Here is a 7,688-nt window from a genome sequence, read left to right on the forward strand (position 1 = left end):
GGCTGGTATGCATAGAAATGCCGTGTAGCTCTGCTCTCCATGCTCTGTGTCTGAGGTGGGGCTGTCTCGGCTACGAAGTGAAGCCCTGTTCTAACATGAGCAATGATGATGAGAGCTTGTCAAGCTGCTTACCTACAGAGCTGATTCTATTCAGAGGGGATGTATTAGTCCATTTTCAAGCTGCTGATAAGGACATACCCAAGACTGGGAAGGAAAATCGGCTTAATGGGCTTACAGTTCCATGTGGCTGGGAAAGCCACACAATCATGGAAGATGGCAAGGAGGAACAAGTCACATCTTATGTGGATGGTAGCAGACAAAGAGAGGGAGGGCTTGTGCAGGGAAACTCCACATTATAAAGCCATCAGATCTCATGAGACTCATTCACTATCACAAGAACACCAAGGGAAAGACCTGCCCCCATGATTCACTTACCTCCAACCAGGTCTCTCCCACAATATGTGGGAATTCAAGGTGAGATTTGGGTAGGGACACAGCCAAACCATATCATTCCATTGTTGGCCCCTCCCAAATCTCATGTCCTCACATTTCAAAACCAATCATGCCTTCCCAACAGGCCCCAAATTCTTAACTCATTTCAGCATTAACTCAAAAGTCCACAGTCCAAAGTCTCATCCAAGACAAGACAAGTCCCTTCTGCCTAGAAGCCTGTAAAATCCAAAGCAAGTTAGTTACTTCCTAGACACAATGGGGGTATAGGCTTTGGGTGAATACATCCATTGAAAATGGGAAACACTGGCCAAAACAAAGGGGCCACAGGCCTCATGCAAGTCTGAAATCCAATGGGACAGTCAAATCTGAAAGCTCCAAAATGATCTCCTTTGACTCCATGTCTTGCATCCAGGTCACACTGAAGGAAGATGTGGATTCCCATAGTCTTGAGCTCCACCCCTGTGGCTTTGCAGGGTAGAGCCTCCCTCCCAGCTGTTTCCAATGGCTTGTATTGTCTATGGCTCTTCCAGGTGCACAGTGCAAGCGTCAGTGCATCTACCATTCTGGGGTCTGGAAGACGATGGCTTTCTTCTCACAGCACCACTAGGTGGTGCCCCAGTAGGGACTCTGTGTGGAGGCTCCCACCCCACATTTCCCTTCCACACTACCCTATCAGAGGTTCTCCATGAGAGCCCTACCTCTGCAGCAAACTTCTGCTTGGACATCCAGGCATTTACATACATCCTCTGAAATCTAGGTAGAGGTTCCCAAACCTCAATTCTTGACTTCTGTGCACCCACAGGCTCAATGCCATGTGGAAGCTGCCAAGGCTTGAGACTTGCATCTTCCAAAGCCACAGCCCAAGCTGTATGTTGGCCCCTTTCAGCCACAGCTGGAGCAGCTGGGATGCAGGGCACCAAGTCCCAGGGCATGTGATGGGAGGGGCTGTTGTGAAGAATTTTGACATGTCCTGGAGACATTTTTCCCATTGTCTTGGGGATTAACATTCAGCAACTCATTATGCACGCTAATTTCCGCAGCTCACTTGAATTTCTCCTCAGAGAATGGAATTTTCTTTTCTATCGCATTGCCAGGCTGCAAATTTTCCAAACTTTTATGCTCTGCTTCCCTTACAAAACTGAATGCCTTTAAAAGCACCTAAGTCACTTCTTGAATGCTTTGCTGCTTAGAAATTTCTTCTGCCAGATACCCTAAATCGTCTCTCTCAAGTTCAAAGGTCCACAGATTTCTTGGATAGGGCAAAATGCCACCAGTCTCTTTGCTAAAACATAGCAAGAGTCACCTTTGCTCCAGTTCTCAACAAGTTCCTCATCTCCATCTGAGACCATCTCAGCCTGGATTTCAATGTCCATACCATTATCAGCACTTCGGTCAAAGCCATTCAACAAGCCTCTAGGGAGTTCCAAACTCTCCCTCATTTTGTTATCCTCTTCTGAGCTCTTCAAACAGTTCCAACCTCTGCATGTTACCCAGTTGCAAAGTCTTTTTCACGTTTTTGGGTATTGTTTCATCAGCAACCCACTCTACTGGTACCAATCTACTCTATTAGTCCATTTTCACACTGCTGATAAAGACATATCTGGGAAGAAAAATAGGTTTAATGAACTTATAGTTCCACATGGCTGGGAAACCTTACAATCATGGCAGAAGGCAAGGAGGAACAAGTCACATCTTACATGGATGGAAGCAGGCAAAGAGACAGAGGGCTTGTGCAGGGAAACTGCCTTATAAGGCCATCAGATCTCATGAGAATTATTCACTATCAGGAGAACAGCATGGGAAAGACCTGATCCCGTGATTCAATTACCTCCCACCAGGTCCCTCTCACATGTGGGAATTCAAGATGAGATTTAATTAGGGGCACAGCCAAACCATTTCAGGGGACAACTTTTTTTTTTTCTATTTGACACAAAAGTGGCGGGTGAATTTTTGTGGTCTTGAGTTAACCTTGCTTCTCTGCCAAATGTACGTTGATAATTTTGTGTAAGTGTAGGTCAGCAAGATATTGCTTAATATTATAATTAGGAATTAAGGAAGAAAATACATTTTCAGAAATAGAAGTTCAAGGGATTTTTTTTTGCTTCCCCTTTCCCCCACCCTGCCCAATGTACCTCTAAGTTATGTTCTTCGGTTTGTCATGTCAGGACAAAGGCAAAGCAGTTCTTTTTTGATAATTGTGTGTAGCTTTTATGATTTTTTCACACATGTTTTAACAGAGACTTTTTAGTGCTGAGCAAAAAGGATTGGGGTTAAAGTAAGTTAGAGGATCACTTTTAAAGTCTAAATCAATTTCTGCCTCCCATCATCATTTTAAATGAATTAAGGTTAAAATATGATGCCATAGTGGAAATTTTAAAATAATCCTGGGACACAGAAAGCCTTCCTAAGTAACATAAGAATATCTAGGAGCCGTAAATGAAAAGAGTAACAAAACAAAACATCTAAAAATATATGTCTTTTATACAGTGAGAGGTACTATACAATAAACTTCATAGACAAATGTAAACTGGCAGAATTATTTAGCACAAATAAAAAAGGAATTAATTGACATTATATATGATGGTATATTACAAATTAACAAAGAAGAACACTGCCCTAGAGGAAAACGTTGTCTTAACCCAAACTGCCTAGAAAACAGAGATAGAGTCAGGCTCATGTGGCAATAGTTTACTGGAAGATGCAATCTCAAGGCAGGAAGACTGAGAGAAAGAAGGCAGAGAGAAGAGAATAAAATCAGGGACAAGCAATTCAAAAACCAAGTTCATCTGGCCAATAAAAGGAAAAATAAATTTACCTGCCTGTTCCTTCCTGCTTCCTCTGCCCTATTTGTCAAGATTCCTCTAATACGGAGTTAAATATTTACCCCTATTAGTTGAGTGTATTGGCCTCTTTGGGAAGCCAGTTCCTCTCCCTCTGTTATGGTGCCTCATTCAAGACACCATAGAAATGATGGGAAAATATGGAGACTCTGAGTGCAGGTGTGCCTCAGGAAATAGAACACTGGAAATATTCACAGACTTGCTTGTGTCTAATAGTTGAGCATGTTGGAGGCAGGTGAGGCTGAGAAAACATAAAGAGGAATACATGTTACAAATGATCAAGTAAAATGAACAGAAAAACTCATAAAAGTATTATAAAAATTGCCAACAATTACATAAAAAGATATTTATCTTCACGAAAAATCAGGCAAATGCTATTTAAATAACAAAATGTACATACACATAAGCTTGACAAAATTTAAGAGTAATATCTACTATTAAAAAGACTATAGAAAAAGAGTCATTCTTATATAGTATTGGAAATAGTGTAAATTTGTATAGCTTCCTTGGAGGAAAAATACATCAAATATTAACTACATAACCATGGTTGATGGAAGATGCTAACACTGAAGAAGCTAGGGGAAAGGTTATGAAGAAACCCTGTATAACCATTGTAAAACATCTGTAAAACTACAACTATTTCAAAATAAAAATTTGAATAAAATTAACAACATACATAACCTCCAACCAATCTATGTTTCATGCTATATATTCTATAGAATAATTGTACACATGTATACAAATTCAAAGGTATACAGTAACTCAGTGAAGACCTGTTTCTAATAACAAAAAATTAGAAACATCAATAAGGTAATACTTAAATAGATTATCTGTTCTCTGGAATGCTATACCATAGCTTCAAAAATGAAGTGGTCATGTGTTAGAGACATAAAATAGTCCCTAACATAGATTTTTAACCAAGAAAAAAAGTTGCGGAAAACACATTTACTATCGTATTTACATAAAAATGTATGTATAATATCCACACAAAGACATGATGTACCTTAAACACATATTTCAATGTGAAAGAAGTCATTCTGAAAAGACTATAACCTGTATGGTTATATGACATTTTGGAAAAAGCAGAATTATAGACATGGTTTGTAAATCAATGGTTACCAGGTGCTTTGGGAGAAGCGAATAAATGAAAAATTATCTAGAGTAATAAAGCTATTCTATATGCTATAAAAATGGTGAATATATGACACTATGCATTTGTCAAGACCCATGGAACTTCACAACACTAAGAGGAAATTTTAATGTATAAAACATTTTTAAAAATCATTTAAGGTATTAGGAAATACCAGAATGGAATGCATACTGTAGAAGAGAATCTAACTGCAATAGAAATTTACGAAACACTGAAATGGATGTGAGAAAAAGGTACTGACCTTGGAGATGAACAGAGACTAGAGGACTAAAGACAAAAGAAACTACATGTACACTATACTCTAAATTGATGAGTTATTTCCACTAGACATGTTACTGCAAGTTAAGTCAATGGATGAAATGGATGGTGGCTTCTCACTGAGGGGGAGGGGCAGTTACAGGTAACCATGAGGAGAGGAGTAAAATGATTCATGTGGTAATGTGCTAGAGTTAGTTAAAGACATTTGTATGAATTTATGTTGACTGAATATAGATACATTTGGATAAATTTGTAAATATTTATAGATATGTATATGTACACAAGTTACTATATGCATATATATTTCCTTCCTCTGTCAGCTGAGAGAGTTTAGAAGCAGCAACATCACAGGAACATTGAGCACATCTAGAGCCATGATCTTAGTTTCCAATACCATTTACAAATAAAAGGAACCATTTCTTTAAATAAATGGCTGATTTTGGAAGTGGGTAAAGAAATATACAGGATGAGTCCATAGCATCTTGTAGTGCCAGAAAGCAATCAAATTCTCAAAAAAGAAGAAAAAGAGAAGAAAAAAAAGAAAGAGAGAGAGAAAGACAGAAAGAAAGAAAAGAAAGAAAGAAAGAGAAAGAAAGAAGACAAAAGAAGAAAGAAAGAAAAGGAAAAGGCAAGCAAGCAAGCAAGAAAAGAAAGAAAGAAAAAGGAAAGAAAGAAAGAAAGAAGAAAGAAAGAAAGAAAGAAAGAAAGAAAGAAAGAAAGAAAAAGAAAGAAAGAAAGAAAGAAAGAAAGAAAGAAAGAAATAAAGAAAGAAAGAAGAAAGAAAGAAAGGAAAGAAAGAAAGAAAGAAAGAGAAAGAAAGGGAAAAAGGAGGAAAGGAGGAAGGGAGGAAGGCAGGAGGGGGAGGGAGGAAGGGAGGGACCGGGGTATGCAAAAAGATATATGAGCCACCGGAAAAAAACCAATGTCTAAAACTGAAACAATTTGAACAAAAAAGTTAATAAAGTAGTATTGGATTATAACACAATGTCTAAAATAAATATCCATACTGAGACAAATAAGTGTTTAAATATATAAATCATAATGGAAGAAGAGACAAATCTGTGCAGATACTTCACCCTGAGGGAAGTGAAGGAAGATTGCACATTTCAAGCTGTGCTGTACGTAGTAGCTTTCTTCCAAAAAGTACAGTTTGTAAAGAAGAGGAGTGGTGTAACTTTACAGTGGAGAAATCTATGCAACACTACCTACAGGTGATATAGGTTAACATCAACAGTGATAAGTCATGTTGATAGTATATACCCTTTTGTGATGTGATGAGAATGACACTTTATCTCTGTGGCCTTCCTCACAAAATCTGATAACCACGTTCTAATCATGAGAAAAATATCAGACTAGTTCGAAGTATTCTAAAAAACACCTGATCAAAACTTTAAGATCAGGAAAGCCTAGGAAGCTTTCACAACTTACTTAAAGAGACATAAAAACTAAATACAATGCATTATTTACTAAAAAGCAAAAATTGTATTTAAAAACTTCTGAGTGTTAAAATATATTCCAGAGAGTTGTATATTACCATATGAGCCATGCTCCTATCTTACTCTATTTTTCACCCCTTAAAGAGCCTCTCCAATATGTTTTTTATTTTTTCCTTTATATCTTTAGGGTTTTGAATGTGGTTAATTTGTTGTTCTGAGGAGTGTCTTTCATATGTGAGTGAATAAATTTTACAAGCACAAACAAGTTTTTAATATCAATACAGAGTTTTTAATTCTCATACTATATTTCTACCTTGATAAAAGTTTATAATTTCAAAACAAAGACAAGAAATTTAATCTAGCTTTTATTTTCTTTGTTATACTCACTAATCCAATCTTTTTAAAAAGAGAACAATATATGCCTCGAAAATTTAGTAAAAATGTGCCTTGGATATATGCAATCTGATGATTGGTCAAGTCATTTTTTCATTATTCCAGTTTTTGACTTTCATCATTTTGATGACTATTATCATTCAGAAAATAAAATACAAAAGTAACAAAATGCATGCCTTCTCTAAGATCAAGTTCAATGTAAAGGTATTAAATGCCCATTATTTCTCTTATATGTATTTCATTCCCTAATTTAAAAGGTTGATTAAAACCACAGAAATATAAAATATATGTACATAAACTTAAACATTTTATGTCAACCTAACATATATATGTATTTATTCATCTGACAATCTTCATGTACACGCAAGATATTTTTTCTAAACAGGTTCATTGAGTACAGCTATTATTTTGTCTTGCTTTGTGCTTTTGTTTTCATACTTATAAAACATCAACTATAATTTTCACTGTTTTTTAAGAGGGAAAAAGATGTCCAGAAATTTCCGAAGCAAATTGAGTTTAGAATCCTCTTATAATTTTATGATGTTCTCTCTAATCCTTTATATTGCCTTGTCCACATTTAATTTATCTTCATTTTTTTTAGCAACTAGCTGTTACCAAGTCTTTTCAAAGCATTCAACTTAGGTTTTGAGGAAATAAATTTATTATTTGCACTTATTTTATTGGTTGATATAATATTTAAGTAAACTGAGTGTTTTCTGTATAAAAAGAAAAAACTAATATTTGCATAATCACAAGTGCCTATTATTAAGATACAATTAACTGGTGAAAGTATAAGTGATCTGTCAGATAGGAAAGTAATCAATAACTACGAGCATACAGATGGCATGAGCCAGTATGGTTTACTGGGAGAATGGTGAATGTAGTTAGTTAATCTGGCATTGATTTTAAATGAGATCTGATGTATAGAGATGATTTTTTTTCTGCATCTATCTAAACCAAAAACAAAATATCCATATAAACATAGATATAAAAGTAAAAACAATAATGGCATAAAAAGCATACTTTGAATGAAAATTGAGATTCTCACAAGGACAACAGTTTATATACTATAGAAATGAAGTGATATGGTTTGGCTGTGTCCCCATCCTAATCTCGTCTTGAACTGTAGCTCCCATAATCCCCACATGTCATAGGAGG

The sequence above is a fragment of the Symphalangus syndactylus genome, chromosome 10, assembly GCF_028878055.3.
Source record: "Symphalangus syndactylus isolate Jambi chromosome 10, NHGRI_mSymSyn1-v2.1_pri, whole genome shotgun sequence".
In the NCBI taxonomy this organism is placed as follows: domain Eukaryota; kingdom Metazoa; phylum Chordata; class Mammalia; order Primates; family Hylobatidae; genus Symphalangus; species Symphalangus syndactylus.